The 10,407-nt window shown below is 47.8% G+C and overlaps 1 long non-coding RNA gene across 1 annotated transcript; it reads right to left on the bottom strand.

Moving 5' to 3' along the window:
• Positions 1 to 8,879: 8,879 nt before the first annotated feature.
• On the bottom strand, positions 8,880 to 9,882 carry LOC127029271 (uncharacterized). The gene is made up of 4 exons (XR_007768163.1): positions 9,865 to 9,882; positions 9,714 to 9,815; positions 9,297 to 9,350; positions 8,880 to 9,187 (listed from the first exon to the last, which is right to left on the bottom strand). It is a non-coding gene; the product is annotated as an uncharacterized LOC127029271 (long non-coding RNA).
• Between the last annotated feature and the right edge of the window lie 525 nt (positions 9,883 to 10,407).

Raw genomic sequence — 10,407 nt, 5'->3', positions numbered from 1 at the left:
TACAGATGTCCTCAGGGGACGAGCGACTGAATGGAGACATCCTAGATGGCAGCGAACAAGGTAAGAGAGCTCTGGGGCACAGAGCAAGCCTGAGGAAGGGTTCTGGTTGAATAAGAGAGATACAAGGAGGGCTGCAGAGCTCCAAGGGTGCCATGGGGCACGAGGACAGTCTCGGGAAGCGTCGTGATGGGAACGAGAGGGCCCCAGGGGGGACAGAGACAAAGTATTGCTGACACAATGAGGTGCTCGGGAAGGGATCTGAACAGAGTACAGATGTCCTCAGGGGACCGGGGACCAAACGGAGGCATCCGACATGGCGGAGGGGAAGGCAAGAGTGCTCTGGGGCACAATGAAAGCCCGAGGAAGAGTTGTGTCTGAATAAGAAAGATACAAAGCCTGCTGCAGAACTAAAGGATGGCTGTGGAACACAAGCACGCTCACAGGAAGCATCGTGACAGGAATAGAGGGGCGCTGAGGTGGCCAGAGAGACAGATGGTGGCTCGAGGACCATCAAAGGTAACTCAGGAGGGGATTTGAACAGAGCACAAATGTCGTGAGGGAGAACGCTGACCCACTGGAGGCAAGCGAGGTGGAGTGAGAGTGACAAAAAGACCGCTCTGAGGACGAGGAGGATGTTGTCTGACAAACCAAGAGGGGTAACAAATTATTCTCCCGAGATAAAAGCGTGCCGAGGAGACCCTCTAAAGCCTCGGGATGAACGAGGGAAAAGAGAAAAAAATAAGATGCAAAGAAAACTTAAAAAGCAACAGGGTATGTGACAAACAACAAAGAATTAAAAAAGAGGGATAGACAGCTTTGATAAAAGTAGACATAGGGAAAAATGAAAAAATGAAGGCATTAAAGGAGAAAAAACTAAAAAATAAGGGACAACAAACTAAATAAACAGAGACATAGAAAGAAAACTGAAAAATAAAGACAGTGAACTGGATAAAAGTAGATATAGAAAAAAATGTAAAAGCAATGTGACACAGGACACAGAGGAAATAATAAAAAATAGGGTTAGGCATCTTGATAAAAGTAAACATAAGAAGGAAAATTCTTGAAGTGACAACATAGATGGACAGATAGGAAAAAGTAAATAATAGAGATAGAAAAATGCATAAAAGTGAAGATAGAAACAAGAATTCACACATGAAAACATTGAGAGGAAAAAATTAAAAAATACCAAAGAAACCTGAATAGAGGGAGACATAGAAAGAAAATTTTAAAGCGACTGGGTACAGGACAGACTAGAATGAATTAAAAAGTAAAGACGGCAAACTGGGTAAAAATAGATGAGGAAAAGAAATTTAAAAGCGATGGGGTACAGGACAGACAGGAAAAGTTTAAAAATAGAACGGAAGTTTAGAAGCGACGGGGCACAGGACAGAGAGGAAAAAATTAAAAAAGATAGTGAACTGGCTAAAAGTAGACATAGAAAGAAAATTTTAAAAGCGACAGGGTACGTGACAGACAGGAAATAAAAAATAGCAAGGCAGCTTCATAACAGTAGACATAGCATTGTGGTTTAACCTCGGCTGGCAACTAAGCACCATACAGCTGCTTGCTCACTCCCTCACAGTGGGATGGGGGGAGAATTGGAAGGGTAAATGTGAGAAAGAAGCTCATAAGTTGACATAAAAACAGTTTAATAATTAATAAGAAATTTAAAAAAAAAAGGCAGGGGGAACCAACAAAGAGAGAGGAAAATAAACCCAAGAAAAACAAGCAGTGCAAATGAAAACAATTGCTCACCACCGACCACCCGATGACCACCCAGTTCTGAGCAACCCCTCCCCCCCCCCCCCCCAACCTCCACCCCCAGTTTTATTGCTGAGCATGATGTCATACGGTCTGGAATATCCCTTTGGGCAGCTGGGGTCAGCTGTCCCGGCTGTGTCCCCTCCCAACTCCTTGCGCACCCCAGCCTGCTCGCTGGCGGGGCAGGGTGAGGAGCAGAAAAGCCCTTGGCGCTGTGCGAGCGCTGCTCAGCGATAACTAACACATCCTGTGTTATCAACACTGTTTTCAGTACAAATCCAAAATGTAGCCCCGTACCACTACGATGAAGAAAACTAACTCTATCCCATCCAAAACCACACGCAGAAATAAAATTTTAAAAGTGAAGTGGTACAGGAAACACAAGAAACAATTAAAAAAATGGGGACAGAAAAGTAGATAAATGGAGACATAGAAAGAAAATTTAAAAAGGGTGGGGTACAGGAAGAAAGCCAGGAAAATAATAAAAAAATAGGGACAGCAAACAATAAATGTTGACATAGCAATGTAATAAGCGATGGCATTAAGGAAAGACGAGAAAAAAATTAAAAATAAGGATAAGGTAAAAAATAGAGACACACATGGAAATATAATCTTAAAAGTGACAGGGCACACGACAGGAATAAATTAAAAAATATGAACAGAGAGTTTCATAAAAGTAGACATAGAATGAAAATTGAAAAAGCAAAAGGGTTCAGGACAGACAGGAAAAAAATAAAAAATAAAGACAGTGAATTGGTTAAAGGAGACACAGAAAGAAAATGTGACAAAGTGGATAAATATCACCAAAGTGGATAAACTTAGACATAGCAAGAAAATTGGAGCGACAGGGTACAGGACAGACAGGAGAGAATTAGAAAATGAAGACAGTGAACTGGATAAAAGTAGCCATAGAAGCAAAATTTAAAATTGATGGCGTATAGGATAGACAGGAACAAATTTAAAAAAGGAGGACAGGAAACTAAATAAATGGAGGCATAGAAAGAAAATTTTTAAAGCAACTGGGTACAGGACAGAGAGAGAGAGGAAGTAATAAATAGGACAGGGAATCGGATAGAGGGAGACAGAAATGTTAAAAAGGGACAGGCTACAAGAAACACAGGAAAGAATTAAAAAATAGGAACAGGGATGAGACAGAAGGAAACATTGAAAGAAAATATAAAAAAGTGACAGGGTATAAGGAAAAAAGGGAGAAATTAAAATTTAGGGAAAAGAAGCGGGATAAAGGGAATTGTTGAAAGAGAAATTAAATAGTGATGGGGTACAAGAAATATAGGGAGGAATTAAACAATCCAGAAAAGGAGCCGGATAGAGGGCGACGTAGAAGGAATTTTAAAAAGCAACTGAGTACAAGAAACATGGATAAGAATTAAAACACAGGGACAGGGAGATGGATAGAGGACAATGTAGAAAGAAAATTTAAACAGTGATCGGGTACAGGAAACACAGGCATATTAAAAGAACAGGGACAGGGAGATGGATAGAAGGAACCATAATAAGAAAATTGTCAAAGCAACGGGGTACAAGAAACACAGGAAATACTTAAAAAACAGGGACAGGGAGATGGATAGAAGGAAACGCAGAAAGAAAATGTAAAAAGTGATGGGGTACAGGACAGAGAGGGTGCCAGAGAGAGGGAAACGTAGGAAGAGAAATTAAAATGCAACAGGGTACCAGAAACACAGGAAAGCATTAAAAAAATAGGGAGAGGGAGCCGCAGAGAGAGAAACGTAGGAAAAAATTAATAGATGAAGTGGTACAGGGCAGAGTTGGCAGAAGAGAACAAGTTTTGGGGAGCCGGACAGGCAGGTGGGCAGGCAGAGATCCAGGGAAGGGCGGCGGAGATGGACCGGGACGCACACGAGACAATGCGCGACTCGCCACAGCTCCTGGCACCGGCAGGAGACCTTCACCGACCCAACGCTTTTCTCTGTGCCTCGGTGGCAGGTACCTACACACTCCTCTCCCACGAGGCTTCCCAGCGGCTCGCACGAGCGGCCGATGGAGGCACCGAGCTCCCAGCACCGTGTGCTGGTGGTCTGCTCTGTCGGGGACGGCTCAGAGAGATCCTTCCTTGCCACAGGGACTGGGCATGCCTTGCTGGAGGCACCTGCCTGCGGGACCCCCTTGGATTCCCTCCTCAGCCAGTTCCCCTTCCTCAGTTCCCTCAGGCAGGTGTGCCTGGGCAGACCCTTCCCCGGCTAAAGGGAGGAATTAAAAAACAGGGACAGTGAGCTGGATAAAGAGAGACACAGAAATAAAATTTAAAAAGCGACGGGGTACAGGACAGACAGGAAAACATTAAGAAATAAAGACAGGGAGATGGATAGGGGGATACATAGAAAGAGACTAGAAAGCGGCAGGATACAGGAGACACAGGAAAGAATTTAAAAATAGGGAGAGGGAGGAAGATAGAGGAGAAATAGAAGGAAAATTCAAAAAGCTATGGGGTACAAGTCACACAGACTCAAATTAAAAAAATAAGGCCAGGGAGCTGGAGAGAGAGAGAGACATATGTATAAAGAAAATTTTAAAACCGACGGGGTAAAGGAAAGAGCAAGAAGAAATAAAAAAGGGAGCCAGATAGAGGGAGGCATAGCAAGTTTGAAAAGCGATGGGGTACAGAGCAGAGGGAGTGTCCTGGTTTTGGCTGGAATAAAGTTAAACTTCTTCTTAGTAGCTGCTATAGTGCTGTGTTTTGGATTTAGGATGAGAATAATGTTGATAACACACTGATGTTTTAGTTGTTGCTAAGCAGTGTTTATATTAAGTCAAGGATTTTTCAGCTTCTCATACTGCCCTGCCAGCGGAGGCTGGGAGTGCACAAGAAGCTGGGAGGGACACAGCAAGGGCAGTTGACCCAAACAAGCCAAAGGATATTCCACACCATATGATGTCATGCCCAGTACATAAACTGGGGAAGTTGGCCAGGGGACACCGCGGCTCAGAGATTGGCTGGGCACCGGTCAGCAGGTGGTGAGCAATTCTATTGTGCATCACTTGTTTTGTATATTCTATTATTTTTTTCCCCCTTCCTTTTCTGTCCTATTAAACTGTCTTTATCTCAGCCCATGAGTTTTCCTCCCCTCCTGCCCCCCTCCAATTCTCTCCTCCATCCCACGGAGGGGCGGGGGCGGGGGGGAGGACAGGCAAGCAAGCGAGCGAGCGGCTGTGTGGTGCCTAGTTACTGGCTGGGGTCAAACCATGACAGGGAGATATTAAAAAATAGGGTCAGGGAGCCAGATAGGGGGAGACATAGAAATTACATTTTTAAAGTAATGGGGTACAAGGCAGTGCAAAAAACCTAAATAATAGGGAGAGGGAGCTGGTTAGAGGGAGACACAGAAAAAATTTAAAAGGCAACGGGGTACTGGGCAGAGTTGGCAGAAGAATAGCTTTTCAGGAGCCATACAGGGAGGTGGGCAGGCAGAGAGTAAGATGGAGGAATGGAGGCAGGCAGACATCTGGAGAAGGGTGGCAGAGATGGGCCAGGATGCAGAGGAGAGGATGTGTGACTCACCACAGCTCCTGGTGCTGGCAGGAGACCTTCACCACCCCGACGCTTCTGTCTCTGCCCTTTCCTCCTCTGCAGTGCCACCTGCCCGACCCTCGCCCACTCAGCAGCACACAGCAGAGGCCTTGATGCTCCTCATCTGGAAGAATTCCTCAATACATGGCAGCTCACACACATAGTCAACAGAGGCACCGAGCTCCAGCACTACATGCTGGTGGTCTGCTCTGTTGGGGATGGCTCGGAGGGATCCTTCATCGCCGCAGGGACTGCCTGTTCCTTGCTGGAGGCACCTGCCTGTGCGGGACCCCTTGGATTCCCTCCTCAGCCAGTTCCCCTTCCTCAGCTCCCTCAGGCAGCCATGCCCAGGCAGCCCCTCTCCAGCTAGAGCCCCTTCCCACAGCAGGGCCAGCCCCATCCTCAGCCTCACTGGCCACACCTGGGGCTGCCCCAGCTCCAGCCCCAGCTGGGGCCCATCGGGAACAGGGGCCATTGCCAAAGCCCACAGCACATCACCCCCTGCCCTGCTCCTGTCCACAGCCAGGAGCTCTGCACCCAGGGGCTGCAAACACAGCCAGGGGCACAGAGGAGGCAGGAAAAGTTTATGCCTTAAGGCACATAAGAAATCCCAGCAGTGAGTTGGCTACAAGGCTCAGTGCCCAAAGGCAGCAGGACAGAGGGAGAAAAGGGAAGAGACAAGACAGAGGGACATAGAGGTGTGGGACAGGGAAGCTAGAAAATGGGATGCTGTGAACAAGAGAGGGACAGGGAGCAGGACAACTGTGTAGACAGAGGAGAGTGGAGAGATTGCGCAAGAAAACAGGGTCAGAGAGATGGAGGACTAAATAAGAGAGACGGGGAGCAGGAGAGGGAGGCAGAAGGGACCAGCAGGACAACAAGACAGAGAAAAGACAAGGGACAGGGAAAAACTCTACAGTGAAAGGGGAAAAGAAACATAGGCAAGAAATAAAAGATAGAAACAGGGAGCCGGATAGAGGTAGACATAGACAGAAAATTTCGAAAGGCACAGGGTACAAGAAACATAGGCGAGAACTAACAAATGGGGACAGGGAGATAGAAAAAGGGAGATGGAGAAAGAAAATGTAAAAAGTGACGGGGTACCCGACAGAGAGGGAAGAATTAAGACTTAGAGACAGGGGGATGGATAGAGGGAGACGTGGGAAGAAATTTTGAAAGCTACAGGATACAAGAATCATACACAAGAATTAAAAAATATGTACACCGAGCTGCATAGACGGAGACGTAGGAAGAAAATCTGCAAAGCGACTGGGTTCAAGAAACATATGCAAGAATTAAAAAAAATAGGGATGGAGAGGTAGAAAGAAAGTTTCAAAAGCAATGGGCTATAAGAAACATAGGCAAGAATTAAAAAATAGGGACAGGGAGCCTGATAGAAGGAAACTGGTGGGGTGACCTTGGCTGCCCACCAAGCCGTTCTATCACTCCCCTTCTCAACAAGACGGGGAGAAAATACAACAAAAAAGCTTGTGGGTCGAGATAAGGACAAAGAGATCACTCCCCAATTACTGTCACAGGCAAAACAGCCTTGACTTGGGGAAATTAATTTATTGTCAATCAAAATCAGAGTAGGATCATGAGAAATAAGAACAAGTCTAAAAAACACCTTCCCCCCACCCCTCTCTTTTTTTTTCTGGGGCTCATCTTCACTCCTGACTTCTCCACCTCCTCCCCCCGAGCAGCGCAGGGGACAGGGAGCAGGGGTTGCACTCAGTTCATCACGTGTTGTCTCTGCTGCTCCTTCCTCCTCATGCTCCTCTTCTGCTCCAGCGTGGGGTCCCTCCCATGGGGCCACAGGTCCTGCCAGCAAACCTCCTCCAGCATGGGCTCCTCTCCACGGGGCCACAGCTGCTGACAGGAGCCGGCTCCAGCATGGGCTCTCCATGGGGTCACAGCTTTCTTCAGGCACATCCACCTGCTCCGATGTGGGGTCCTCCACGGGCCGCAGGTGGATGTCTGCTCCACCACGGACCTCCATGGGCTGCAGGGGAACAACCTGCCTCACCATGGTCTTCACCACAGGCTGCAGGGGAATCTCTGCTCTGGTGCCTGGAGCACCGCCTCCCTCTCCTTCTTCACTGACCTGGGTGAACAGCAGGGCTGTTTCACACTCGCATTTTCTCTATTACAGCTTCTGCGCAGCATTTTTCAGCCCTTCTTAAATACGTCATCACAGAGGCGCTACCAGCGTTGCTGATGGGCTCAGCTTTGACCAGCCACAGATCTGTCTTGGAGCTGGCTGTGCCCAACATGGGGGCAACTCCTGGTGTCTTCTCACAGAAGCCACCCCTGCAGCCCCTGCCCGCCCCCACCCTAGCTAACAAAACCTTGCTGCGTAAAGCCGACACAGCAGCGATCGGCTACAGGGCAGGTGGGGGGATTGAAAGATAGGGAAAGGGAGCCACAGAGAGAGAGGCAGAGGGGGGGGAAAACCATAGCAATGGGCTACAGGCCAGAGAGAAGGAAGGAGAGGGAACCAGACTGAGAGAGATGGAGAAAAACAAAGAATAGCGATCGGCCGCAGAGCAGAGAGGGAGGAATTAAAAAAAAAGGACAGTGAGGTGGACAGAGAGAGACTGAGAAATACCAAAACCCTCAATGAGCTAAAGGGGGAGGACTTAAAGGACAGGGAGCGAGATAGAGAATGGTAAAGAGAAAAATGGGTTATGAGACAGAGGAGACAGAAGGGGGGGGGCGGTCGCGCGAACCCCACCCGGGGGCGGGGCCGGGGGCGGGGAAACTCGCGTGGGAAAAACTCGCGTGGGGAAAACTCGCGTGGGGAAAAACTCGCGTGGGGAAAAACTCGCGTGGGAAAAACTCGCGTGGGGAAAAAACTCGCGTGGGGAAAAACTCGCGTGGGGAAAAACTCGCGTGGGGAAAAACTCGCGTGGGGAAAAACTCGCGTGGGGAAAAACTCGCGTGGGGAAAAACTCGCGTGGGGAAAAACTCGCGTGGGGAAAAACTCGCGTGGGGAAAAACTCGCGTGGGGAAAAACTCGCGTGGGGAAAAACTCGCGTGGGGAAAAACTCGCGTGGGGAAAAACTCGCGTGGGGAAAAACTCGCGTGGGGAAAAACTCGCGTGGGGAAAAACTCGCGTGGGGAAAAACTCGCGTGGGGAAAAACTCGCGTGGGGAAAAACTCGCGTGGGGAAAAACTCGCGTGGGGAAAAACTCGCGTGGGGAAAAACTCGCGTGGGGAAAAACTCGCGTGGGGAAAACTCGCGTGGGGAAAAACTCGCGTGGGGAAAAACTCGCGTGGGAAAAACTCGCGTGGGGAAAAACTCGCGTGGGGAAAAACTCGCGTGGTTGGGGGGGTAACAGATAGAGAATATAGAGAAGTGTAGGTAGAAACATGTATGGGGGACCTACATCAGGACAAACACCACAAGGGCATCCACAGCACATAACTCACCTGGGATAACCCGCAACAGATAATCCACTCTGGAGTAACATCTTTTTATGATGTCTCGACTGTTACAGCTGAGAACCAAAAGAGCAGTGACGCCATGAACTCTAGGAAGATGTGCTGTACTTGGGTCTTTGGAGGAAACTGACTTTAAAAAAAAAAATAAGGAAAAAACAAAAAGATTCTTGTTGCTGATGACTTCTACTGCCAAGTACATCACCTCTGAAGAGCCACTCTGATGGGAAGTTCAATAAAATGCAATTTCTTTGAATGAGAAAGATTTCTGTTTTTGAAAATTTCTTTCCAACTGAAGTCAAAATTACACACTGTAGGGCAGTGGTCTGCAGCCCCTCAACTTAGCTGTCAGACGGCAGGGGTCTGAATCCATCCTCAGCAAAAAAACACATCAGCAAACCAGGATATTCCTGCAGTTGCCAGGCTCCTCTTCGTCACCTGCAAAAAAACCAAAACAAACCAGTGCCAGCAGTAAGCATCCTGTCGGTCGACACAGACCTCTTCCACAACACCCTCCTCCTCAAAAGCAACATGGCCTTCCGCTCACCTGCTCCGCAGGAATTCCAGCGTCGGACACTGCGGCTGTCATCGCTTGTGCCACCTAAGATACCAAGAGACAGAAAACTGCCATTGCACTTGTGAAGAATCACCAGCCCCATGCTCTTTCTTGCTACTAACTAGCTCACCTCAAATGCTCATCCAAGAAGTGAACTCCTGACACTTACAGTTTATGAGGGGCCTGCCACAAGCTGCAAAGGTTCTAGGGACAAGACAGCATTCTGCAGGCGATCGGGAACGGCAATGAGCCATCCCATACCCTGAAAGACACTACGCCTTATGTCCCTGCTGCTTTCTCGAAAAATACCAAAGCTTCATATACAGATGCAGACAAGATGCTCACCCTAACCCCTGCCAGATAATCTCACCATCAGCCCTGTTAAGAGAGATGATAGCAGCAACTTACGCAGCATACAGCAAAGCTAGTGAAGAAAACAAGGTTCCATCTTCAATAAAGCCAGGAATTCCAGGAAGATGCAATGCACCTAGAATAAAGAAAACATGCATCCTATTAAACCATCATGCCACCTCTGAACACTCAAAACAAAATTACTGACCTGGAAAAAAAAAGAGCTGCATACAAGTGTACTTTCCATTATACATGCTGCTGAACCTCGACCAGTCCTGAAGTTCCTACCGCAAACAGACACCTCCGGTTCTCTAAATGTCCAAATGCATCTGCCCAAACAGCTTAGACAGCTCAAAAGCTGCAAAGCACTGAAAGAACAGCAGAGCACTGGCACCAAACAAGCCCAGGAGCAGAATGAGCTCCTACAGCAGGACCTGTGGCTCATATACCCCGGGCCCCGCCCACCACCCTTCCCACAGTCCCCTGGGAAAGGGGAGGGGCCAACTGCCAGAAGACATAAAGGCGGCCAGAGGAGCAGCAGGGAGTTTTCTCATCTGCCTTCAGTTCACGGCGTGCAAAGCGCTGAGCAGAGAAAGCGACCCTTACTGGAAATGACAATACCTGCTCTTTTACTGCAACTACATCTACACTGCATCAACAACGTGACTGAGTAGGTAATTAAACTTAATTTAAAATTACTTTTCTTAATCTTTAGATGAAAAAGATAGATGTCCTACTAAGCTCTGTAAGA

This window comes from Gymnogyps californianus, unplaced genomic scaffold, assembly GCF_018139145.2.
Source record: "Gymnogyps californianus isolate 813 unplaced genomic scaffold, ASM1813914v2 HiC_scaffold_88, whole genome shotgun sequence".
Classification (NCBI taxonomy): Eukaryota; Metazoa; Chordata; class Aves; order Accipitriformes; family Cathartidae; genus Gymnogyps; species Gymnogyps californianus.
This window is presented reverse-complemented; position numbering and strand designations above follow the sequence as displayed.